Source organism: Ambystoma mexicanum, chromosome 6q (genome assembly GCF_040938575.1).
Source record: "Ambystoma mexicanum isolate Mex_15411 chromosome 6q, UKY_AmexF1_1, whole genome shotgun sequence".
NCBI lineage: Eukaryota > Metazoa > Chordata > Amphibia > Caudata > Ambystomatidae > Ambystoma > Ambystoma mexicanum.
The window spans coordinates 1,565,553,900-1,565,579,592 of NC_090937.1; the positions used below are offsets into that span (position 1 = coordinate 1,565,553,900).

At 49.0% G+C, this 25,693-nt stretch overlaps 1 protein-coding gene across 7 annotated transcripts in view; it reads left to right on the forward strand.

Moving 5' to 3' along the window:
- The first annotated feature begins 3,186 nt into the window (after positions 1 to 3,186).
- Positions 3,187 to 25,693, forward strand: part of LOC138516848 (zinc finger protein 638-like) — a 1,099,812-nt gene continuing 1,077,305 nt past the window's right edge. For 6 of the 7 annotated variants that reach the window (XM_069632280.1, XM_069632282.1, XM_069632284.1 and 3 more), the window contains exon 1: positions 3,187 to 3,318. The gene's annotated coding sequence lies outside the window, so the exon portion shown is untranslated. The remainder of the gene's footprint in view (positions 3,319 to 25,693) is intronic. The other variant, XM_069632281.1, reaches the window with a different exon arrangement.

Below are 25,693 nucleotides of genomic sequence, written 5' to 3' on the forward strand. Positions count from 1 at the left end.
AGATGCCGAGAATAGCTGTTCCCGCTATTCCAAGGGTCGAAGTACCAGTAGAGGCCTTCTGGTTCGATCAAAGGTGAAAAGGGTTTCACAAGACGACAGCAGTGCAGAGGAGAAGTCCTCCAGCGGGTCACCAGCGATTCCTCGGTTCAGCCTCTTGGTTGCAGGATACTTGGCTCCTGTATTCCTTCGTTCGTGAGAACTCAGGAGATCGACATGGTAGTGGTGTTTCCAGCCCCCTCTTATCCACGGTTCCCTTCGCGCCAAAACGGAGGGGACCCAATGGGAGATCCGCTCATCAACACTCACACCATTCGTGGACCAATCACGGACCACGGTGGTCCCAGGCATTCACACCACCCTAGACTCTCTGGCACCCAGGATGTGTATTGGGACCAGACATCCCAGCCCACATCCTGGAGGCACACACAAGACATGTAGAAGCCCGCGAAGGCATCCGTGTTTCGCGGGAAAGTACATGCCCAAATAAGGAAGGCCCCGGGTCGGCTCGACCTGGGGAAGGTGAAGGGAGCAAGAGGGTCAGCAGACAGAACAAAGGAGCCTCGTGGTCTGGCCATTTTGGGAGCCAGGCCACCATTTTGGGTTAAGCGCGAGAAACGCGCTTAGAACGCCAAAAGGAGCTCAAAACACAAGAAACGATGGCTGCCACCATTCCCGTCCCTGAATCACTTGCACCGATCAGATACAATCCTAAACGAATATCTAGGGGCTGTAGAAGGCTAGAGACCCAAGAGAGCTGTAACTTAGCTTACAGTGCCCTCTTGTGTCATGTTGCACGAAAGCCGCAACATGATAAAAGAAACTACGGGAAACAGCGTTCCCGGTACTGACTGTCTTAAGGGCATGTCAGTTTCCCCGTAAGAAAGGAGCGAAAGCCCAGAGGAGTGCGGCAGAAGGCTGCACTTCTCTGGCAAAGTCAAGACCAAGGTGAAAAACAACAGCAAAATGTTTAGGGGTTGCCACATGGAAGGAAAATTACCTACAATTACGAAATCGTTCCTAACAATGAGTGCTACAAAATCTCCTGTGGCTCTTGTACCACATGCAGCACACAGTGATTTACAGGGTTTCAGTGCAGTGTGCTGCCCTGTCCTTTCCGCAAATGAGGGATCTCGGCCCCACGTGACTTCACCCCTCACTCTGGGGGCTACTGGCAGCACATGCACCCACCACGGCGTGGATTGCATACCTCTGAGGGTAGATGTGCACACACTCCGCTCCTTGTTCCTCCCTTGTTGATAGTGCAAGCGTGTGCGAGGACCTACAGCTCCTTCCTGCTTCTCCTGGCCACACGGTGTTGTCCCTCACTCTGGGGCCGCAACGCCTGCCCCACGCAGCCTCACCTCACTGCTGGGATGGGGGCGCCTGAGGACACGTGGATCCTCTATCCCCAGGGACACTGGCAGTAGCGAGACAGGCCACAGCGCTTGGTGGTTTCACAGCGCTTTGCAGTTTCACAGCGCTCTGCGGTTTCACATCGCTCTGCGGTTTCACTGCTGCGGGCCTCATTGACCTGAGGCCACGCCCCCTCACATCACGGCCGACGACGCCTCTGCTGCTCTCCCTCTCCTCGCCTGTGGCGGATGCCGCTTTACCACCTGGCCAACAAGCAGCCCGCACCAAGACAGGCACGGGAGCTCCGACCACCTTGTCGCCGATGTAATGTCCCGCTCCCGGGTCACTGGCGCAGGACCCAGTTGCCAGGACCACCCGTATAGCTCTCAGCCATTTGTGTTGCAAAGGCGGGTGAAAACACCCAATTTTGTTTTTGGTGGGTGAGAGCCCATTGAAACGAATGGGCGTGCAGGATGCTTGGCGGGTTAGCCACCTCTTTACAAGGCGGGTGACACCTGCCAAAAGCATGTTAGTTGAGAGCTATGCACTCGGCCCAGATATCAAGCTGCGAGCACGCAGCAGGGCGGACCGGAGGGGGCACCCTCCAGTATCTGGATCACCAGGTTGCACCACAGTGCTCGGGGCACCCAGCACAACTCAGCCTCAGATCTGTGGGCACACAGGCCGGGACTGGATTCCAGGCCCTGGTCACACAGCAGACAAGCGCTCAAAGAAAACACAGAGACAGGAGTTGCCACTAATTGGGTCTCCACTGCACGTGCCTGCAGAGACCCCTTTTATTAACTTGAGTCATGACAAAGTCTTAAAAGGATAACATGCCCCATAGCTCTCAACCATTTCTATCACAAAGGCGGGTGAAATCACCCGAGTTTGTTTTTGGCGGGTGAGACGCCCATTGGAATGAATGGGCATGCTGGAGGCTTGGCGGGTGAGTCAGTGCTTTACAAGGCGGGTGACACCCGCCAAAAGCGTGTGAGTTGAGAGCTATGCATGCCCCCAGCTAGAGGGGTGATACATAACACTCCCGTCCCCGCTTCTCTACACTTTAGCAATCTCAATGGGCCTCATTACGAGTCCGGCGTTAACCGAGGCGGTAAAACCGCCTGGTTAACGCCGGACTCGTATTACCATTCCGCCTCCGTGATTCCCGGAATTACCGGGGCATCACAACCCTGGTTTTCCGGGAATCACGGAGGCGGAATGGTGTAAATCCCCATTCCCATTGAGTCCTATGGGACTCAATGGGAATCGGGATCATGGATACACCGGCAGCATCTTGTAATGCTGCTGGTGTTTCCTCGTCCGCCTGCAGGCGGGCGGTGTTAAACCCGCCAGGTCAGACCTGGCGGGAACATCACCTCCCGCCTGCAGGGGTCGGGATCAGGCGGTCCGGAAACAACGGTGGCGGCGGGTTTACCGCCACCGTTATTTCTGGACCGCCACGGTCGTAATGAGGCCCAATGTCACTAGGCCTAGTAAGATCGTTGTTTTAACTCCCTCTGTTCCCCCTCTATTGCTTCCTTGCTCCTTGAAACACTTGTGTAAAGGCGTGCTATAAATGCAATATCATATCGGTTTTGTGCGCTCCTACAAATGTATAAAATAAATAAATATGTGTTCCTTCTTCTTCTTCTGTACAAATGTATAAAATAAATAAATATGTGTTCCTTCTTCTTCTTCTGTGACGAGGAAGAGTATGCCTAGGAATAATAAGGATTACCGGGAAGTAATCATGAGAACAGCTATAGTCTGCATGGAGCGCAAAATGGCCGCCAACCCGGAAGAAGTACTATCATCGCCCTTCTTTGGTGTCTACCTTTTTTGTGTTCCCGATCCTGTACGTAGTGACGTCGTTTGCGTTCTCGGTTACGACGAAAGAAAACGTTGTCTTCTCTACATCTTTGCTGCTTGGATCGCCGGTTTGAGGGCGGTAGTAAATTGTAGGTAAGAGCAAGTCCCCCGACTCCCTCCATACGACGCGTCCGCCAAATGTATGCGTCCGCGTGCAATGTGAACAAAGTGAAGAGTTTTACATCTTGAAACGGTGTGTGTGGGGACGGATGAAAGGGCCTGCGCGTCTGAACCCGAAGTGTGGCCGCCACATTCTCCACGTTTCTGGTGTGGAGTGAGTGGCCTGATTGCTTCTAGTATGCAAGGTGGGAGAGGCTGTATGTGTCTACGCATCGCCGCTGTGATCATCGCTTAAACGTAAATTGCCCCAACGCACTCATGTGAGGTGGGCTTTCCCCAGCCCACCTTGTTTTGACATTTAGTCTGGAATATGTCGCTTTGCTTTTCCGCTTCGTGTCGTACTACACGCCGCCATACAGCCAGAACAACTAAATCAATGAGGTTCTCGAAAACTCGAGGAAGTGGCGTGTGTGTGTGTGCGGCGTTTGGCGCCCAAGAAATGCCAACGTGAATTTGAATTTCTCTGTAGTACCCCATGACTAATATCTTCCGATTCGAAGGGTACAAATCAGAGTCGACCCTGCGGCGGGGTTCATTCATACTGTGTAGCCTGTCCTTGAGTCGTGATTTAGCCGCCCTCGACATACAAATGTATGAGTGGGTGATTCTTTGGGTACGCAGTAACCTCACAGCACTAGATCTAAATTTCGGATTCAGCGTTGTTTGTTACCACTCATTTGTTCAAAGGGCTGAAAGAACAAGACCAATTGGGAATATAGTGTATTTCTGGATATAGGTGGAAGAAAATGAGTTACTACAAAGGAATTCAAATTCACGTTGCAACTCTTGGGCGCCAAACACAGCATACACACGCCACTTTGTCGAGTTTTCGAGTACTTGTGAACCTCATGGATTTCCAGAAAGATACTATAGGCCTACTATGGCTTGTAACTTTACTCGCAGCCGTTTGGACTACTGTAGTTCACCTTAAGTGATACCATAGGACTCCTAATCTGAAATTTAGATCTAGGGGTGGAATGTTAGCGCACCCAAGGAGTCCCCCACTCAACATGTATTTTCACCTAATCTCGCAGACTTTATGCTACCTGTGTATGTCCCCTTCCTTCTTGTCCTACCATAAGAGTACCTGGATGTAACAGCGCTTTGATGCCTGCTGATTTTGTCCGCAAAAGAAAAGTAAAAATATAATAAATAGGAAGGGGGTGGGAGGTGGCACTTGGTACCCAGCCTAGAGAAAAGTGAAGCAATGGTGGAGGCGTGTGTAGAAGTGAGTCCTTTATTCGTTTGGACAGACCCTGTGGACACAATGCCACTCAGCCCCCTTGCCAACCGTTTCACAGCACCTGGAATGCCTACTGCGTAGCCATGCGAGCTGGCATTCCAGACACGTTTCCCTTAGCACATACCAAATTAACCAAAAAAAAGAGTGGTTAACAATTTAAACAGAATAATAGGTACACTTGCTAACTGAGAACACCCACATTTGTGGTAATGGAAGAAATTGGGAAATGTTAAACTGATTAAAACAAAGTTCCTGGTGGAAGATGCACCTCTGAGCAAGCACACGAAGAATGTAAGTGAAAAGCTCACACGCATGCTGTGGCAATAAACTCACACATGCGTACTACTCGCTACCACCCTTCCGAACATAATCCTTTCTGACAGGTGGACGCCCCCCATCCCTACCCCATGCCTGCAGAACACATTCCTCGGATGCCACACTCACTCCATCCTCATGACTGTCACCAGCAGGCACATCGTTGCATCCCACTTCCAACTCCCCTGTGGACACACCCACATACTGTTCCACAATGAAATCACTTAACTGAGATTCCAAATCAGAAACACCCGAACCGATGATGCCGTGGTAGTACCCCCGTAACACAACCCTTCTCTTGCTCCACCATGTCCCATCGTCTAGAACCACATCTCCTGTCCCCACCCTCGCCACCACACACGGGGACATAAATGCACCCCCCCCCCCCCCCCTTTGGGACAAATCTAGGGTTTTTCACACAATCGCCCACCTCGACCTTCCCGCTCTGCTGTGCTCAAACGATCCTGGTGTGCACGCACCCTTTGCATCACCTCTGACATGTTCACCTCCGTGATCACACCCCCAGCATGGGCAGCCGTCCTTGACCCAGCCTTCCCATCCCTCTTTCAAACTGTAATTTGCCTGTAAACATCGAATGTGTCCGCCTATACGCGGTCATAGCTTTTGAAACCACTTCCTGCCAACATAAACCGTTGGCGATGGCCAGCTGAATAGCCCCCTTCACAAAACCATTTTTTTTTCTTTCCAGCAATCCATTGGTGCAAGGATTGTACAAGGCTGTCCTATGGTTCCTGATAGCATTGTTCCTCAAGAAATCCTGCATTTGATGGGACACAAATTGCACCACGTTGTCTGTGACCACCCTCGCGGGTACACTTTCCATGTCGCGTATCCGGTCTCAAAAGCAGCAGCCTCAACCCACCGCGAGGTATAGTTAACAAGCACCACCACTAACTTAAAACCACCCTCTGCCCCATGAGGCACATAATATCCAGCGCCACCGTGGACCACACCTCATTGGGAATGTCCACCGGGTACACAGGTTGCAGACGCACCACTCTGCTCTTATCACTCATGGCACATGCCACACACTCCTTCACCACCTCTACATCCATAGCCGGCTACCAAAAATCCTCTCGCAACCTCCTTTTGATCAGGGACCTACCTAAATGTCCCTCATGCGCCAACTCGGCGAGCCTTCCTCTTATACTAACACAGTGGTCTTCAAACTTTTTTGGCCGGGGCCCCCCTGAGCAAGATTTGGGCAGGTCAGGACCCCCCAGAAATGCCAAATGGACAGTATATATTGCGCGCCGTCACCTGCTCCCATCACAGTCGCTGTGCTTCCTCATCCCACTCCTACCCAGTCGCTGGTCTCTCCCCACCCCATCACTCACCCGGGCTCTCCCCACTCTGCTCCCACCACTATCCCATGGTTCCCACCCATTGTGCTCCCACCATAGTCCCTGGGTTCCCCATCCTGTTCCAAAACACAGTCTGAGGGCCAGTGGCGGCTGGTGATTCTTTTTTAAGTGGAGGGGCATAACTATTTCCGCCAAAAATGCAATAGCGACCAAGAATAGTGAGGGAGCTCGAACCAATAAGGGGGAGTTCGGGGGGGGTTTCCCCCAGTGACTTTTTTTAAAATAATAGGTTAAAATGTTGCATTGTAGAGCATACTTTTAACAAAAAATGGGTAAATAGCCAAACAGTTTGCAATTGGTGCTGGGAGTCCAGGGGGCAGGCATTGCTATTTGTATGGATATTTTATTTCTATCGCACTCCTACACAAGTGTTTCAGAGCGCGACAAGGCAAGGGAGGGGAACAGAGGAGAATAAATCAGCGATCTTACTAGGCCCAGTGACATTGAGAACACGCAAGTGTGAGGGGGAGGGGAAAAGTGCATGGAAGGGGGGAGAAGTGGAAAGTGCGAAGCAGAGGAGAAACAGATAAATAACAATAAATGAATAATAAAGGCAACAAACAGTGGTAGTGCAGCCAGCAATTTGCAAGTGCTACGTTTAAGGCAGCAGACAGGGTAGGTCTGATAAGTGCAGGAAGAAAGATGGTTCTCCTCAAGTTTTAGAGTGTCAGGGCGCTGTTCCAGAGGGAGGCCCCAGCCGAAGACAGAGATCTACCCACAGCTTGTTTCTTTGATTAACAACTGACCCTGAGGGAGTTGGAGGTAGAGGAGTGAAGAGCTCAAGAGGGGAGGTATTTGCGGAGGAATAGCTGAAGGTATTTTGGACCCAGGCCCCAGAAAGCCTTGTGGACAATGCAGAGGGTTTTGAATGATAGATGTCCAGTAAAAAGATACCATCCCTGTCTCCTGGGCCCCACTGGTCCTAACACAATCAACATGATTATGTGTGTATGCAAGGCGCTGCACATTCATACAGCAATCACTCTTATCATTCACATGAGCATCCATCACCATACACTCACTCATAACATAAGCATACACGCATCCATACACATGTTTAAATAAAAACAATTAACATAAACACACCTTCTGCATTGGCTCGCGTGTGGGTGCTGAAACGGCCTGCTCCAGCTGCTCTGTCCGTATGTGCGAGGAGGCGCAGGAGCTCCCCCTCGGACATACAGACATGCAGTGCCCCAGCTAGCATTTCCAATGAGCTATGCAATGCTGGCGAAGCAAAACGCCCCAGCACTTGCATGGCTCAGTGAGCATGTGTGGGTGGGGAACTAAACTGAACTGTCAAAGGGAAACAGTGTTTCCCTTTGACAGTTCAGCCAGCCCAGGAGCACTCCATTAGCTGGATAAAGCAGCTGAGGGAGTGCTCACTGTTTCACTGGGCTGGCTCCTTAGCTCCTCCATAATGGGTGAGGGGCCACTGGGTGGGCGCCACCTCGCCATTATGGATGAGCCGGCAGGCTCCAACTGGCCTATGGGGCAATGCCTGTACCAAAAATGTAAAATGCTAGTGTGGGCCAGTCAAAATGGGCCACCATTTTGGCCAATGTGGACCATTTTGATGAGTTACTTAACTATGCAGTTAGTAATGTTGACCATTGTTGCTGAATATATCACAGTTTACTTACATTTTAACACAAAGCACCCTCTTGGGTACTATTGAAGCAGTGGGCTTCATTATAACTCTGGCGGTAGCTGTGACGGTAAAACCGGCACGACTGCAGCTGGAGTTGCATCTGGGTCTGGCACCCGCGAATGGGCAATTACCAGGTCATGCTGAGTTAGGCGGACATGATAATTGCCCTTTCGCGGGTGCCGGTACCGGTAGATCCCCATTCCCATTGAGCCCCATAGGGCTCAATGGGAATGGGGAGCTCGGATGCACCGGCACCGTTAATAACGGTGCCGGTGCATCTGACGAACTGTGCTCGCGGGTGCCGCACGGCCTGCCAGGTCAGACCTGGTGGGCTGTCAGGCACCCGCAAGCACAACTCTTACTATGGCGGTACGGTAGCAACGGTGCCAGTAGCTTACCGGCACCGTTGTTACCATACCGCCATAGTTGTAATGAGGCCCGGTCTGTGACTGAAGGAATGAATATCCATTTACAACTGTGGGCCACTTTTTTCATTGTTGCCTGAGACAGTTTCATGCTTCAGCCCGACCATGTGAGCCACCCCTGCCCGTTTCTTCGAATCTAAAAAAAAAAACTTTTTTCTTTTTTTTTATAAATAGTTCATGCTGAGCTCTCAGGGCCCCCCAGGGATGCACCCGCGGACCCCTAGGGGGTCGCGACCCACAGTTTGAATACCGCTGTACTAACAGGAGGCACCAACCTCTTTCCACTCCTGACACCCCATGGTCTCTCCGCCAATTAGCTCAAAGCCTGCATGTACCCCCCCTCCCCCACCCCATGACTGCTTCCCAGCCATCATGCCCACCGTCTCTGATCCATGCTAACTCTGCATCTTTGGCCGATTCTTCCTCCCACTAAACTTTATCCACAGCCAGAAGCACACATGCCATCTGGGCGCTTGCATCACTCCCCCTGCACTTTCGGTGCCTCCACCGGCAAACGAAATAAACAATCTGCTACCACATTGATTTTTAACTGTTAAGTGCTCCACCCTGAAATTAAAGTCTTGCAGATCCACCATCCACCTCGCAATCCTAGGGGACGCCGTCCCCACACCCTTGGTGGCGAGTACAAATGCACGTGGTTTGTGGTTCGTACTGATGACATATGGAATACCCCTAAAATGCTTTGAGGCCCAAGAAGCAGCAAACGCCTGCCTCTCAATGACTGCATACCGTTTCTCACCATCCCTAAGCGCCCTGGACGCAGATCTGCTTGCACACACCATCCTGCCAATGCTCCAAAACTGCCCCTAAGTTGACATCACTGGCATCCACAGTGAGCACCGTCTTGATCTGTGGCTCAAACAACTTCAAAGATGGCGCCCTATCTTCATCCTTTTTCAATTGAACAAATTCAGCCTGACATGAGACCAGTGAAACTTGGCGTTCTTCAACAAAGCACGCGTGCTCAGTCTTCTCTGCATACAAAGTTATAAACTTGATGTAATACTCCATCATACCCAAAAACAACGTGAGTCCCTCATAACTCCAACAAACCTTTCCCTGGGCTTTATGCCACTGGCATCAAGTGTGCCTCAAATATGTCACTGTGCACCTCCACCTTACACTTCGATAACTTCACTGTCAAGCCACTCTGCTGCGGAATTTGCATGACCCAATGCACCCTCTCGTCATGTTCCCTTTTTGTTCTTACCCCACACTAAAATGTCATCTTGTATCTCACACCCGGCACGTTTCCAAATAATCCATGCATCAAATGCTGAAACACTGCAGAAGCAAGACGCCAAACAAAATTGCATACGACAAAACCTGTTAGCCCCAAAAGGTGTCACACATGAAATCAACGGCTGTGATTCCTCATGCAGATGAATCTGATGAAAGGCTGATGTCAGATCAAAAGTGGAAAACCACTCTGCATGTCCCATTGTCCACAGCAAATCATTGATGTTGGGGAGGGATGACGATCCACCCAAATATTGGAATTAAGGTCCACACACATCCTTAATACATTGTCCTGTTACAGGGCCAACACCACAGGTGATAACCTTTCTCAATCTCCTCTATGATCCCTGCCAAGTTTTCCAACTTCCATCCTTTCCTGGACAAAATGGGGACACGTGTACCTTTTGACACCGCCCCCTTTTTAAAAATATTTTGTGTGAAAATCCACGTAACCTACCTTTTCGTTTCATGAACACTGAAGGAAACTTGTACAAATATTGTGCTGACATGACGTTACCCGACACTACCTCCATGCTAAGCACAGGCACACTTTCCAGGACGTATTTCTATGTCAAGGGCCTCTATCTCATCCCACTCCAAAACTCTTGGACCTTTCTGTGCTGCGTCCCTTGAATTCAATTTGTACCCAATACTTTTTTGGGTACTTGACCATACGTACTAAGATTAATTTTTGGAGGTTCGAGGGTAGATACCTCCTTCCCAAAGTTCTCTCTCCCCTTCTGGGGAGATCATGGTATAAGGAGAACCTGAGTCACCAACATTTCCACACGCACACCATTCACCGCTAACATTTCTTGGGCCCCCGACATGCAATATCACCCCTTTCCCTCAACACACCGCTGTCCAGAATTCCAGCGCTTCCCTGACCACTGTCCTCTTCAATCATGCTGACATTGTCTTCCTTGGACATTGGCCACCTCCGCGTTAATTCTGCTAATCCTGGTGTACAATCCTTTAGTCTTACAACGCCTGCACTCAACTGCCCATGCAGGACACTACTTGACCAACCACATTTTTTACATGCCTCCCTCACCCCAATAGTTCACTCTACTCGGTCTGTTGGACTGCCCCTCAAACTTTTGACTTTCCTATCACTGCTACCCTTCTTGAATTGTGCCAAACCGCTTGAATTGACTCCCTTTGGCCATGCCTGTCTTCTCAGTGACAACTTGAGCATTGGCACGTGACTCATCTATGGCTCTTGCAATCTCTTATCACTTTGTCCAAAGGTCGGTTTCTCTATTCATAACCTTTCCAGACTTTGAAAATGCTTGTTTTCATCATGATCTGGTCCCTGATGTACTTCTCCTGCACACAAGTAAATTTGCATATATCCATAAGGATCCTCAGTGCCATAACATGGGCATCAATGCCTTCCCCAACTCCTTGTGCCCTAGAGAAGAAATGGTATCGCTCGAGTACCACATTGGGTCTCTTGCCAAACCACCGTTCTAATTTCTTGAGGGCTGTTTCATATGCGCTCAATACTCTCTCCCCTTCTCCACTGCCTGGAACATACACCTCCTCACCAGTAAGATGCCTGAAGACTGAGTCTGTCAGTGCCAAGACAATTCAATAATGCTGCCTCCTTTTCATCATCACTGTACTTCACTCCACCAGATGCTATCATGTATACATTAAATGTGTCCACCCATGAAACTGGAAGTCACCTGGGGACATAAATGCCGGAGGAGGTCTGCCGTTGCTGTGTTGCATGATCGTTTGGGGCTTCTCCCGTTGCTATGCAGCTGCAACGTGCCCCCAGGTACACTGTATGTCGGTGCAGCTCACCTGCCCACTAATGTCTTGAATGGTTCCATAGTTACAATGCCTTCACTTGCCACTCACAGATTCCGTAAAACATCACAGGGTATGGTGCCCTCTTCATGTGCAGTTATGGAAAATGTACGCTTCTCCTGTAGCAGTACCTTCACTTTTCACTGAATATGGCAGACTCCCAAAGCTGGTTAAAAACCAGTTCCAAAACGGTCCCTCCACCTTTTGCAGCTGTGGGTTTAAAAAGAAAATGCTTTTCTTCTAACAATACCTGCACTTGTCCGTGGATATGACAAATTACAAAAACTGCTGTTCACAGGTTCCAACACAACTTGTTTTGACTTCTACTGCCGTGCTTTATACAGATGCCGTTGAAATCCAAACAGAATGTTCCCTGGTAACCAAAGATGGCTGCCGGGAACGTTGGCGTTGCTAGGTCCGTTCCTCTAGTGTTATCATGTCGGTTGTCTGCTCCGATGATTCGTGCTGCTTTGGTGTGGCCCAACTTTCTCCCTCATGCCTGGTCGCTGGCTGTGGGCCACCCTGCCCACTCCCTCTGCCCCTACCGCCTCCAAATACTGAGGGATCCACCAGGATCGGACCGTGCCCGCTCGACTTGCCGGTGTGTTGAATTCCTGTACACGCGGATCGCGCAGGGTCTGCCCCTTGCTGATACTCAATCGACGATGCGGGTGCAGAAAGTTGTCCTTTATTAGTTGGATAGACCCCATGACCACAATGCCACTTTCCAACCGTTTCACAGCACCTGCAATGCTGACTGTTTAGCAACGCGAGCCGGCATTCCAGAATCCTTATGACAAAAAGCATCTGACACTCACCATTTTTAGTGGACAGTTTATACCCCAAAATAGCAACCCATTTCGTTTACTGTTGGCTTTCGTACATACTGTGTGTTCACTCCAGTGACATTTGTGACCCAGAAAGCACACCCATTTTAAAATTTGCATTGGACTGCCCGCCCCATTTAGTATGATAATCACTGTACCAAATCCAAATGGCTATGATTTGGTATCGCTTTTTTTCGGTACTGTACTCCCTCCCCTAGCCAGCACTCTTGCATGGGAAGAAGACGAAGGGCCCAGCCACCTTTCCCTGATCGATCTCATTGCTCTTGCACCACCACACTGCCTGTTCATAATCTCGAGACCACTTTAACAACCCCAACCATGTACCCTAGATCTTCAGTCTTCCTCGGGCACTAACTACCAAAATGCTGAGGCCATTCATCTCATGAACTGCTCTGGTAGTCTAATGAAGGCCCCCTTTTCTTATCTCCCCTTGCTGGTGATTTCCGCCTCCATTCCTGCTGAATTTCCCTAACGTCCTATTTTATAATTATATCCTGCCTTGGTATCTCTTTTTTCTCCTTCTCAATACACTAGTACACTCTTCCACCTATAAAACCAGGCCTTGTTTATGCTGCCTATTATTGACAACCCTGCACCATATTACCACAGCCGTTCTCACGACACAATACATGGTGGTTGCCTACGTTTTCCTTTCTTAATTAACCTTTAGCCCATTGGGACGTAAATCCCAAATATCAGTAATGTATGGCATGCTTTACAATGTTTGTACATTCCTCCTCATTGGCTCACCAGCACCTTCATTTTCTCTCTGGCCACCCACCCTGGGCCCTCTCCCTGCTCCTACTTTTGAGGCTAAGAACCTTCGGGTCATCTTCGACTACAAACTCTCCTTCGCCTCTCACATCTGACGTCTCTAAGAAGTCAAACTACCAGCTGCACCTCCTCTGAGGCATTCTTCCCTTCACTTTCCCCCAGAACTCGCTGTCTCCAGAGCTCTAGTTCTCACTAGACTGGACTACTGCAACAGCCTCTTTTTAAATCTACCTGCCTCTACTCTCTGTCCTCTGCAACTCATCCTGTCCAGGACTGCAAGACTTGGCCTTGGCTTCGAGCCCAGGGATCGTATCTCTCAGCACTGAAATATCTTCACTGGCTTCCAGTGGCAGCAAGGATCAAGTTCAAGACCCTTTGAATCGTCCACAATGCTTTCTGGGGCCTAGGACTCTGATGCCTCCAACTCTCTCTACCAAAATATCTTCCCCCTCGAGCTCTTCGCTCCTCCAATACCTTGACGATCAGTCTCTTCTGCAAGCAACGAATTGGGGGCAGATGTCTATCTTTGGCTGGTGCCTTCCTCTGGGACAGTCTCCCTACCTCTCTGAAACGTGAGCAGATCCCTCTCTGGTTCTGGAAGCACCTCAAGCAAGACCTTCCTCTTTGCTTCTGCCTTCTCTCTTCCTCTCCCCTGCTCATCTCCTGTCTGATACACGACCTGGCCCCCTGCCTGTCCAGCTGCAAACCTGCACTGCCTCTCGGCACCCCCTGCACTTGTGGTCTGTATCTGTAACCCTTCAGTCCCTTCTCCTGTGCTTATTAGACACTTGTTCTCTACACTTCGAATACTCACACTAGCCACTACTTGGTTCCGTGTCCTACACTTGAACGATCTGAAAGTCACTAGGCCTAGTAAGATCGTTTTTTGTCCTCCCTCTGTTTCTCCTCACCTCCCTTGCCTTGTTGCGCCTTGACACACTTGTGTATAGGCGTGTTATAAATGCCAAATCATATCATACAATGCTATACTTTTTTAGAATTTGTATTGAACAATGTCGTTGAATTTTTTATTTATTTTATTTTAATGAGAATTCAAGGGGAAACATGACATTTTTGCTTACACTCTTTACCATTGGTTTAGACCAGTGGATCAGTGTCATTAACAAAGGGTGAGAGGGTGTGGATTTAAGACTAGATGGTGCAGGGAAGCTAGAAACATGAACCTGGGACAAGGATAGTATAGCATGCTATAGAACCGCATTAGTGGAGGAAGTGCTGGGATGAGGGGATTAGTGCTGTGCGATTGTCGTAGAGGGAGACGAGAACAGGGATATGTGGTGGCATAGGTTCAATTTAAATAGAGAGGGGGAGAGGAAGAGCAGGAAACGAGTGCACACATAAATGGCGTGGGGGGGTAGCAAGGTTATGTTGGGTGGCATTTGGGCGCCTGCTGCCATTGGTATGAGGGTAAACACACTTTAGGAGACCGTAGCCTGTGAAAGTAATCAATTGCTAAAATGTGTGTGTGCATTTATAGCCAGATGGAAGGTAGGTAGAGAATAGCTATGTTTCTAGCAGCAGCCCTAACTGACTCCCCTTGCCTGCCCGAAATCCTGTGAGAGCGGGTGGGCGGCAGGTAGCGCAGGAGTTTGGCGTGAGATCCGGACTACATGTGCAGGTTTATCGAAGGGAAGAGGCAGTGTTTTGGGTGTCTTCCTGAAGGGAAGGTGGTCCTCCATGTGGTGGATGGTTAATGGGAGGGAGTTTGAGATGGTGGGTGCTTGAACTGACAAGGCGGAACCCCCTATGCATGTTGCTTTTGTCTCTTCGATGACTATGACTATGACTAGAACTGCAGAGTCCGATCTGAGGTTTCTGATGGACTTCTAGCGTGTGGGTTTCTGCTGCAGGCATTCTGGTACTTTGTTTTTTTTAATTGTTCATTTATAACACGCTTAATACCAGCTAGTGGTTTCTTGGCGCGGGATCGGGAGTCAAACCTGTGTTGCGCTGTGTTGTCTTGCTTACAAGACAAATGTGTTGCCCCTGAGCTATCCTTCCTCCCCTGTTTTAAGGGGGCATGATGGATGATGGTCATTGCCTTGAAGAAGGATCAGCGTCCAGTCAGGTGCCAGTGAAGGACACAGAGGTTGGTGTTCCCTGGGGCCTGGGGCTAGGAGGAGCCTCACAACAGTGTTTTGTACTCAGTCTTCTTAGCTGTGATGCACGGGTCCCTAGGTATATAGGGTGTTGACATAGTCCAGACGTGAAAGGATGATGGCAACGATCCCAGTGTCTTTGTGGGACGGTCAGGTAAGGAAAGAGTAGGCGGAGGATGTGTAGGTAATTGCACTTCACCCTGGAGGTGATTTGATAGAATAAAGTCTGTGTTAAAGATTTGGAGGAACGACTATCTAGCCCTGTATCTAAGGATGGGAGCAAGCTCTACCTTCAAATAATTATTAACTCGGTCCTAGTAGTGTCTGGTCCACACTAACAACCTATTGCTCGCCCTTATGGTGTACCAAATATGTGTAGGAAAATGGTATATGCAAAGAAAAAAATCGGTGTTCAAAAGAATAAAGGTAGTTTAACCAGCTCTCCCCCTCGCGTTAATGCTCGGAGTACGGCTGTCCTTAGAGGTAGGATGACACTCTAGCTCGGTTTCTGACACTCTACGCGGTTCCAATCCGTGGATTGAGGCCAGTCTGGCCTTCCATATTAGTCTCTTTCTTGACTTTGAAAATTGTATTCCTTTGCCAAGTTCACAAAGGTCCCCCCCTCTGCCGGGGTCAGACCTCTTAAACACAAACTTGCCGGGCGGGTCTTGCTTATTGTACTATGGGCCTCCCTCAATCGGGCTTGGACCACTTTCTGGTGTCGAAGACTTTCCAATGTGCGTGGTCTTTACAAACCACCGCAGGACCACTTTGAGTCAAAGTTCACGCTTGCTCTTGCTTAATTCACTTTTGCTGTTTGTTAGCTTCAGAACTTCTTCAAACAATGTTCCTTTCACTGAGACTTTGTAATGGGCACTCTGTTACTTAGTATTGCTGATCTCCGAGCTGCCTTTACCATCAAAGTTCATTGCTGAGTCTGCCTTTCTTCACATCTCATTGACACGCGTGCAGCCTTCACTTGTGGTATAATGTTGCTACTTCATCTGCTTTAACGCACACCAGTCTCTCAGGTCGCATGACGACTCACCGGTGGTGTGCGCCTCTTTTTCTTTTGTTCTTTCCAATTCACGAGTCAAGGTTAGTACCACAGGCTTGCCCCCTGACCCACACACTTCTGCCCTTCACCCAGGAGGGTCGCTGGCGTAATTGAAACACAATGCAATCTTCACTCGTGGGATCTGGCCTTCTCCACGTGTCTTTTCGGGCCTGTCGTAGGGAACCCTTGGACTTTTTGACCCACTACTCTCGTCCCTTGGTTTGTTGCTTTGCTCTGGTATGTGTGCTTTCCCCAGAGTTTCTGCTTGTACTTTGGTTCTGCCTTGCTCAGTGTCTTTAGGTGCTGCCTTTATTAGTGTAAGGAGAAAGAACTGGTTTCGGTGAATACACTTAGTGTAAAGTGCCTGTCTTTGCCTGACTCTATTAACGGGATATGTCTAGTATGATGTGGAAGAGTTAGTTTGGTTACTCTGTCACCCTCTTCCTCTGCCGAGTGTGTGTAAAAAGGAGGGGGAATTAGGACTACAGAAAATCCAACAAAAAAGGGGGAATACCGCCTCTCACCATCTGCTGACTCACCCCCACTTCCCGAAGACCCCTCATCCAGATGATCCTACCGCACTGGTCCACACCCATGGTCTGGATCCAAGTGCGATGGTCGTTCTCTGACCACCTGAGAGAGATCCTGAAGAACTAGCGGGTGAGACACCTTCTGGTTTCTCAGTGTCCATAATGCATCTGATATTTTTAGTCTTGGGAGGGTGGTAGGGGGGCGGAAGTGGCAGGGGTTATGCAGAGTGGCCAGGGGGTGTGTTGAGTGAATAGGGCGGTCTTCCCACAAAGCAAGGTTTGGGTTTTGCCTGGGTTGTTTAGGGGGTGGTTGGCTGTCATCCAGTGTTCTGAGAGACAGGGTGCAAGATGGTGGGAGACAGACGTGGGGTTGTTTGGGATTTTGAAGATGATTTGGCTGTTGTCTGTCTTTAACTGATGTTAAAGATGAGCAGAGATAGTGAGGTGCCCTGCGGTGTGCCGTTGGTGCTTGGACAGGAAGCGAGAAGAACGCAGGCATTTGTGCTATTTGTGATCTGTTGGAGAGGAAAGAGGATATCCAATTCAGAGCAGTATCCCTGGTCCCCAGGGTGTGTAGTATATTGGTGAGGGTGGAGTGGTGGATGTTTTCGAATGCTGCTGATGGGTTGAGTAGGATTAGAGTGGTGCAGCCTTCTGTGTGTCTTTTTTTAGATCGTCCCAGGTGGAACACTGGGCAGATTGGGTGGTGTAGAGGATATTGTTTGATTCTGAGTTGAGACATAGTTGTGAGTCTGTTTGTCGATCAGCTAATTTGGCTATAAAGGGGTTGTTTGAGGTGGGTCTGTAGTTGGTTGGGACAAGAGGGTCGAGGGAGGTCTTTTTTTAGCAGATGCTTGATATGAGGCCTTAAATTTGTTGGGAAACTACCAGTAGCGAGTGAGTTGAAAATGGATCTTGCTAGTTAGCTGGTACAGGTGACTGTCAAGGTTTCTTTTAGGAGTGATGGGGGCATGAGTTCCCAGAGGATCCTGAGGCCCAGTTGAGTGACCGTAGTTTAAGGAATTCTAGGGGTGCTGTGGGTGAGCAGTGAGAAGGTAGAAAAGAGTCAGGTTGGAGGATGCTTCTTATGCTGTGGGTGGGTGAGGAGTGATATTTTTGAGAGAATGTAATTCTCGGGCTATGTTGTAGGGGTGGTCTGAGAGGAAGTCACTGATGGATTGGGTGTGGCTGGGAGTGTTGGTGATGCAGGCCGTGGCATTGGATTCAGGGATTTTATTTGTTTTTATTGGACATTAATAAAGCGCTTAAACAACAAGACATTGTTTCAAAGTGCCAATGAGCATGAAGAGTTCCCTTGATGGTTGCAGGGCTTTGGAGATACTTTCCCGATAGTAGGATCTTTGACCTTGTGTATTTCTGTGCGTTACAACAAGTTGGGTGGCGTAGGCCATTTTGATGATTGACTGTTCTGCATGCCATCTGTGCTTCTGGATATTGAAAAGGGAATGGTTGGTTAAGACCATTATGCTGCGCCTATGTTTGCATATTTATTTTTTGTATTAACGAGCGTAGAGTTGCAACTGCCAGGCGAGTAGCATATAACCATAAAATCCTATAAACCAGTAAACGAGGATAGTACGCCCATGTGCTGGAGCTCGATTACATTCATAAAACTAGCATCAAGTCCTCTTTTTGACCTCCTAATTCTGGTGTTGGTTAGTAGGTGACCTAATAACTATTAAAATGGGTCATTTGTTGCTAATAATTATAATTGGTTATTTATAACGTGCTTAATACCCAGAGGTTTCTAATCGCGGACCCATGGATCGAACCTGTGTTGAATTTGCCGCTCCGGGGTATGGTTAGCAGTTTTTTTTTTTTTTTTAGGGTTGGGGTGAACCATCTGGGAGAATGGCCTTGTCTGTTAGAGAAAGTTCTGCTGCGGGAGAGGGAGTCGTTCTAAAAGCCATTGATCAAAGGTATAGATGGTGGTCTGACCCGAATAGAGTTGGGTGGAGGGCAAGCAGGGGCTCTGCCAGTTCATGAGCCACTTTGTTTTCCTTCCATATGTGGGATTGGGTTAGTGGCCTTGGGGGTAGAGATTGGCCAGTGTGTCCACAGAGGAGAGGACGACAGTGGTTCGACCAGACGTGGTTGTGTGTTCAGGTCTGGTGAACCGAAGTTTGCGCCTAGGGTGTGTCCAGCAGAGTGGGTTGGGTCAGAGACTAGCTTTGTTGGAGGCATGATTTCCAGGTTTTCCAGTAGTGGTCGGGTCCTGGGGTTGTCATGTTGAACCAGATGTTGAAATCCCCTAAAACTGTTAGTTGGGAGACCATGATGGCTTCTATGGCGTCCCTTAGGGATTGTGCAAAGTTCTATTGTATCCGGGGGTCGATAAATGAACAAGAAGCTAAGAGTCTAAGAGGGTGAGAGCAGGATCTTTACCAGGAGGCATTAACAGTCTGTGTGGTGGCCCTGTGTGGTGTGAAGGGAGGCTTTGTGAATGGTGGCTATGCTGCCTGCCCTGCTAGCTGTGGTATTGTGTAATACGTTTGTAGCCTGGTGGAAGGCTTTGTGTGCAATCGTCCAGAAGTATTGAGAGAACCAGGTGATGAGGATTTCAGGGGGCTCTGGGGAGATTGGGTCCTATATATTTGATGACGGTCACGACTGTTTAGTTTGTTTGAAATCGGGGTGGATTCTCGGTTAGTGGAGGCGTGTCTACTGAGGGATGGGGCGATGGTAGAGGGTGATGGTCAATGTAACGATGGATGATGTGGGGTGCTGGAAAATGTTGTTGGGCGGTTGGATAGTGGTGACCGGGATGTAAGGCGGGAATCTGCATGGTTCGAGATGTATGATGAGGCATTACAGATGGAGGATAGGGATACAAGCTATTGGGGGCGGTTAGGATGATGCAGTTCTGGATGTCGGGTGATGTTGTGGATTAGTGTGGTGCCGGGGCGACCTAGGATAGTGGAGGCAGATTTTGGAGTGGGAGCCTGGGACGGGAGGTCTCCCAGATGCAGGTGGCTTTCCATATTTGGTGGGTGTTGGGTGCCAGTCCACTGGAGGTGCGTGGGGAGGATTGCTTGGTTTGTGGGCCATGGAGGATATATAGCGGCTTGAGGGGTGATGTTACTAGGTTAGGGTGTGTGGGGAAGAGTTGTGGTTGTAGGTAATTTTTAGCGGTAGGGAAGGGGGGTTTGCTCGATCTAGATGTGTATTCTTTGGGTATTTGAGGGAGCTGGGGGCGAGTGGGGTAAGGGCTGGTCGAGCTAGTGGGAGAGTTCCCCAAGGCTGGTGGGAGGGAGTGAGCTGAAAGGATAAACTAGGTGAGGGAGAGTGGATGGTTGAGGGGTTGCTGAGGGAGATGGGGTGTCTGGGCAGAAAGAGGGTGTAGGTTGTGCTTCTCGTGAGTGCTAGGTTGGGAAGCAACATGTAAGGATGGTGTGTGACCGGTGAATTGGGGCCTTTCTGGTGCACCAATTTACACCTCTAATTTTGGAGCGGTTAGCTGTGGTGAGAGGTTGCGAGTGTTGAGGTGGTTAACTCGATGGTAGAGTAGGAGTAACTTATTTGGAGTTGGTTGAGGTATGAAGTTGTGGCAGCTCTGGCTGGTTCCGGGTGGGTGACAGTCTTGGGAGGATAGCTCGGGGGCAACGCGCCCATCTTGTAAGCAAGACAACTCGGAGCAACACATGTTCGATTCCCCGGTTCCGCGCCTTGAAACTTCTGGGTATTAACCACGTTATAAATAACCAATTACAGGAACCCGGACCCTGCAGGGCCTCCAAGAGGTGAAACGAGTGTGGCAAAATAAGACAGGATAGATTGAAAGTGGCATATTTAAGTCAGTGAGGTTCCAGGAGGACTTCTTTTTATTGGCATTTTCATTAATACAAACTGTCTTCCCCCCCTCCCATGAACTGCAATTTGAAGCAATAGCGGTGCAGTGGCTTCGGTAAGGGTTGCCATTTTTTACATTATGTCCAAGATCTTCAGATTCTGGGGGCACCATTGCATCAAATAGTCTCCCCGTAGGTAGTCCAACACCATACCCCTGTCTAGGCAGAATTTGTCTCTATCCCCTTGTATTCCATATGTGATCCATTCCATTGCTTCTATTCCCCATATTTTACGTAGCCATTCCACATTTATGGGGGGCTCTTTCCTTTTCCAATTCCTTGCTATTACTACCCACGCCGCTATGAGTAGGATCATGTAGGCCTTACGTTGGGATTTTGTCTGTCTGGATTTGAAATTCCGGGTCGAAAAGGCCACTGCATTCCTTCTGAGAATAATCTGGGAGTGGGGGGGGGTGGCCTGAACCATTTTTGAGATCTGAGTTTTTATGTCACCCCAGAATCCTTTTAGCTTCGGGCAGTCCCACCAAATGTGCCTCCATTCTCTCTCCCCTACCCCCTTCAACATTCTTGGGCTATTCCTGATTACATTGAGTGTAGCCTCTCGGGGGGGGGGGGGAGGAGATTGGGGGGTATAGTGCCATTGTACCATCACTGTGTACCAAGCTTTCCTTGTCTGTATAGATTTCGTTTGTTTCGGGATTTGCACACAGTGTTTCCCAGTGCGTGTCGGGTATCGCCTCTCCCACTGTGCTCTGCATTTTTAGCATATAGGGCCACTTATGTGAATTGGTATTTCTCCCTGCAGTAACCCATATAGACTTGAACTCTGGTGCTTGTCCCCAGCATGCGTTATACATTTTCCGAGTGGGGTCAAGGCCCGTGTCCCTGCTTGTCTAATTGATGGCTGCTGCAGCCAATGTCTCAACTGATAGTATTCCAGTCTGTCCTTTTCCCCCCAGGCGTTCATGTCCACAAACGTTCTGATCTCCCCATCCTCAAACATGGCCCCCACTTTAACGCAGCCTCTGTCTTCCACTTTGCAAAGTTTCTCTGCACCATTCCCGGGGGAAATTGCAGGTTACCAATCATTGGGGTGGATGGGATAGTGGACATTCAGCCTTGGCTAATCAGTCTATCCCATGTTGCACACACCTGAGATAATGAGACTCAACCTATTCTCTTTTCTTGGGTCTGTCTTGCTTTTTCGTCCATGGTACACCACCTAAGGGGGCACCTGCTACTGCCTGGTCCATCCTGGCCCATGGCTTGCACATATCTTTTGTGAACCGTTCAAGGAGAACTCTCAGCTGAGCTGCTGCATAATATTTTTTGAAGTTTGGGAGGTCTAGGCCCCCTTCAGCTTTGGCGCCATCCTGGGGCATTTGTTTTGCCATATACATTGGGTTAATGGTCTGTTCTTTTAACAGTTTCCCATTGCCCTTCGACTAAGTTACCAATATGCACCAGTCACATCTAAGTATCGTGGTAATCCTGCTTACCTACTTTGCCTTGATAGATTTTATAATCTCGTGACCTGTAACTGCTCGGCAGCTTTTATTTTCTACTACACTATGCCACTCCACTCTTCTTTGTAAGTCTTAACATGTCCACTAGAAGTCTCCACCCCGGTGGGCATCTACACCCTCTCTATCTTTGTGACCATTATGTGTGCATTTCAAATGCTGTTTTCTTTGGCCACTTGCGCTCCTGACGTAGCCCCGTACCATGAGGTGAGGCTTTTTCATGCAATTGTACTTTGTAACGGTACAATGCACCGTCTGTAACTAGCACCTAGTTGCCTCTGGGTTTTGTGCGCTGAATTAAATTCCAAAATGCCTCGGTAAATACAGTTTGCATGGTAAAGAGTTAAAAATAAGCAAAAAGATAAGCTGCCACCAGCCTTGTCCAAGGCACATCTGCACGTCTCCCAAAAAATCCTTTGAGGGATTCTAGGGCCTTTGAAAACGAAAGGAAGACCAAAGCACACTTGTAACATGTTGCAGAAAAGTTGCAACATAGGAAAGGACTAAGGTAAACAAAGTCTCCCAGCACTGACTTGTCTTAAAGGGCATGTCAGTTGCCCCATAATTAAGTGCCCCAAAATCCAGTGGAGTGCACCTGAAAGCTGTGCTTCACTTGCAAACAGCAGCAAAAAGTTGGGGGTACACAACTAGAGGGAAAATTACACATGAATAGGAATAACAGTGAGAAGCCGGTTCCTCAGTACGTGTGTGCTCTGCTGCCGGCAGTACGTTTTAGGTCGTCCCAGATAAGATTCTGTTCCACAGAGGTGTTGGAAGCCCGATTGGGCTGGGGCGAGGAGACTATTAGCTTCTGGGAAAAGGCCAAGTTGCTTATATGCCACACGGTCAATTAGTATGGCAATGTAGCGGGTATTGGAAATTGGGTTGTAGCTTGACTGAGTTAGAGGGTCACGGCTGGGTTTTTTGAGAAGCCGTTTTACCTAAAAGGTTTTGAAATCCTCTGGGTAAAATGCTTGATGCAAGCTATTTACAATGGAGCGTGCCACCATTTCGGCACAGGTGGAGTTTTTAAAAACATTTTTTTTAAGTTTCATCAGCCAAGGGATTCCAGGCGAGCCCAGGGTTCGGGTAAGTGCTAGTAGGATGCTGAAATCGGCTTGGGAAAGTGCGGTGAAGTGAAGAGAAAGTAGGTTGGAAAACGAGGGTTTGAGATTGTGGAGGGTCTGGGAATGTCTGGAAGGTTCAAAGCTAGTTTTGTGGTTATTGTAAGTGGGTGGGTAGTCAGAGAGAACTTGCGAGTTCGGGTAGGGGTGGGTGTTAGATGGGAATTGAATTACCCTAGGATTTTGTGCAGTTCCCTGCATTTTTGATTTCATTCAAGTGTGTGCTCTGTTCGATCAGCATGGGTGAGGGGGAGTCACAGAGAATCGCAAAAGTGTTGGTTGTAGCAAAGTGGTCTATATAGGCGAAGAAAGCTGTGGGTGACTGAAGAGGAAATTAAACGTGTGTCGTTTGTGTAGGATGGCTAGGCCACATTGGCGACCATTCTGGCGTTGATGAGCATGCAGGATAGGAGAAGGTTTGCTGAGAGGGAGCTAATAGTGCGAGTTGGGGGGGGGGGTGTTGGGGATCCCGGTTGTACGAGTGTGTTGTAGGGGGAGGGAGGGAGGGTGGTTTGGTGGATATTGGTCAGGCATGGGTGTTTAGGAGGGCACATGAATAATGCTAGGACAGGTTTGGTAGTGGGCGGGGAAAGCTGTAGCGAGTAGGGTTGGGGTGCAGGAGGTAACCTGGGGAGAGCAATGTGTAGCTGGTAGTTTGCCAGCAGTATGATGTGAGTGGATTGCGGGTCGCTTTAGGGGGCACTGGGGTTTGCAGGAGTGTTGATAGGGTTATGGTGGCCAGGGCGGCGCATGCTGCATTGAGTGGGGGGGGGGCAGTGTGTTGGGTGTCTGCAGGGGTAGGGTGGAGAGGCAGTGGGTTGGAAGCCGAGGGGTGGTGCTGCATTGGCAGGCAACGGGTTGTGAGGGGCGAGTGATTCAGTGTGGGTGGTAGGTTCATAGTGCTAGATGCACCATGGAATGTAGAGATGAGGTTAATAGTGTTTGCCCACCAGAGAGCTGTCTTATTTCTGTGTGAGAGGGTAGGTTGGGTGGTCGGTGGTGGCTTTGGATGGGCAGAGAGTTATGAGGGAGGGGCCTGGTGGTGTTTGTGGCGAGTGGACTTCTGAGTCGCCTTTTTTGGTGGAGCAATGTCAGTAGTGAGGGGGCAGGGAGGGGCTGCTAAGAGCGAGGATAGGGTTGGGGCGTGGAAAGGTGGGGGCAGAGGCTTGGTATGGTATGTCCTGTGCTGCCATGGCTGGCTGGGCAGCAAAGGTAGTCGCAAAGAATAGACTATGGTACTGCACTTTGCCAACAGTAATTGCCAACCAATAGAATTGACTTTGGCACAGCAATGGAGATACTCAAAATCGACCATGGCACTACAGTGGTAACAGCCGGATTCAACTGTGGCAGAGCAGGGAACGGCTAGTGTAAACAGCTACATTCGATTATTTCAGTGAGAGGGAGGAAAGACCTAGATAGCACTGTAAACCCTCTGAGTTGACTTTTCTCGATAGTTAGAAATCAACTTGGGCTATACAGTTGAAATATCTAGGTTCAACTATAATTCTTTTTTATAAGGCGCTTAATACAGCGAATGGTTTCTAAGCGTGGGATCGGGATTCAAACCTGTGTTATGCTGCGTTGTCTTGCTTTTAAGACAAACGTATTGCCTCTGAGGTATCCTTACTCTTGGCAGTGAGAGGAGAAACGGCCTAGCCCAAACTTGGCAGCAGCAACGTAAATACTCAAACTACTGTGACACAGCAACTAACCCATTCAGAAATCGGCAACGGCCACATGTCTGACTCCCTGCTTAATGGACACACCGTGCTCTTATGCTCCGTGGCTCCACCTAGACTGGATGGAATGGTCATGCACTTCAAAATCAAGTATGGTCCTCGCCAGTTAAGTTCACATTTACCCTATGGTAGGGAAAGCAGGGCATTGTAATTCATAATCTTTTGGGTGTTTGCTGTACTGATCTTGGAGGTTTCTTTGGTCGAAAAAAGCCACATGGGGTTAACATTATATAAAATGATATGGGGCAAACCTTTGGTGTATACTTCTGCTCTTATGCACTTCTTCAGCAGTCTAAGGAATGTTCTACGACTGCCAACTACCTTTTCATTTAAATACATTACGGGGTCTTGAATCGGTTGGAAAAACACATTATAAAGTAACCACACAGTGATTTTCTATTTCCTAGCTCGTTGCACGTCCGAGTTCACTGTGGTATATGGCAGATCATTCTTTATTTCTACTGAGCAATAGGGGTGTCACGGTTAGTTTTAGGACGGTACGATCACCTTGCCAAATGACGGTACATCATGGTTATCGCGGTATAGCAGGTGGAGTTAACTAATATTAACAAATATTTTCTAAAAGGTCATAAATTGACAGATTTATCACCACAAACAAAACCAGGCACCCAGGGCCAGAATTGGGCTTTTCAACATACTTTCCACTGAAATGCCTTGCTTCCACCAAACACACGTGTGGAGA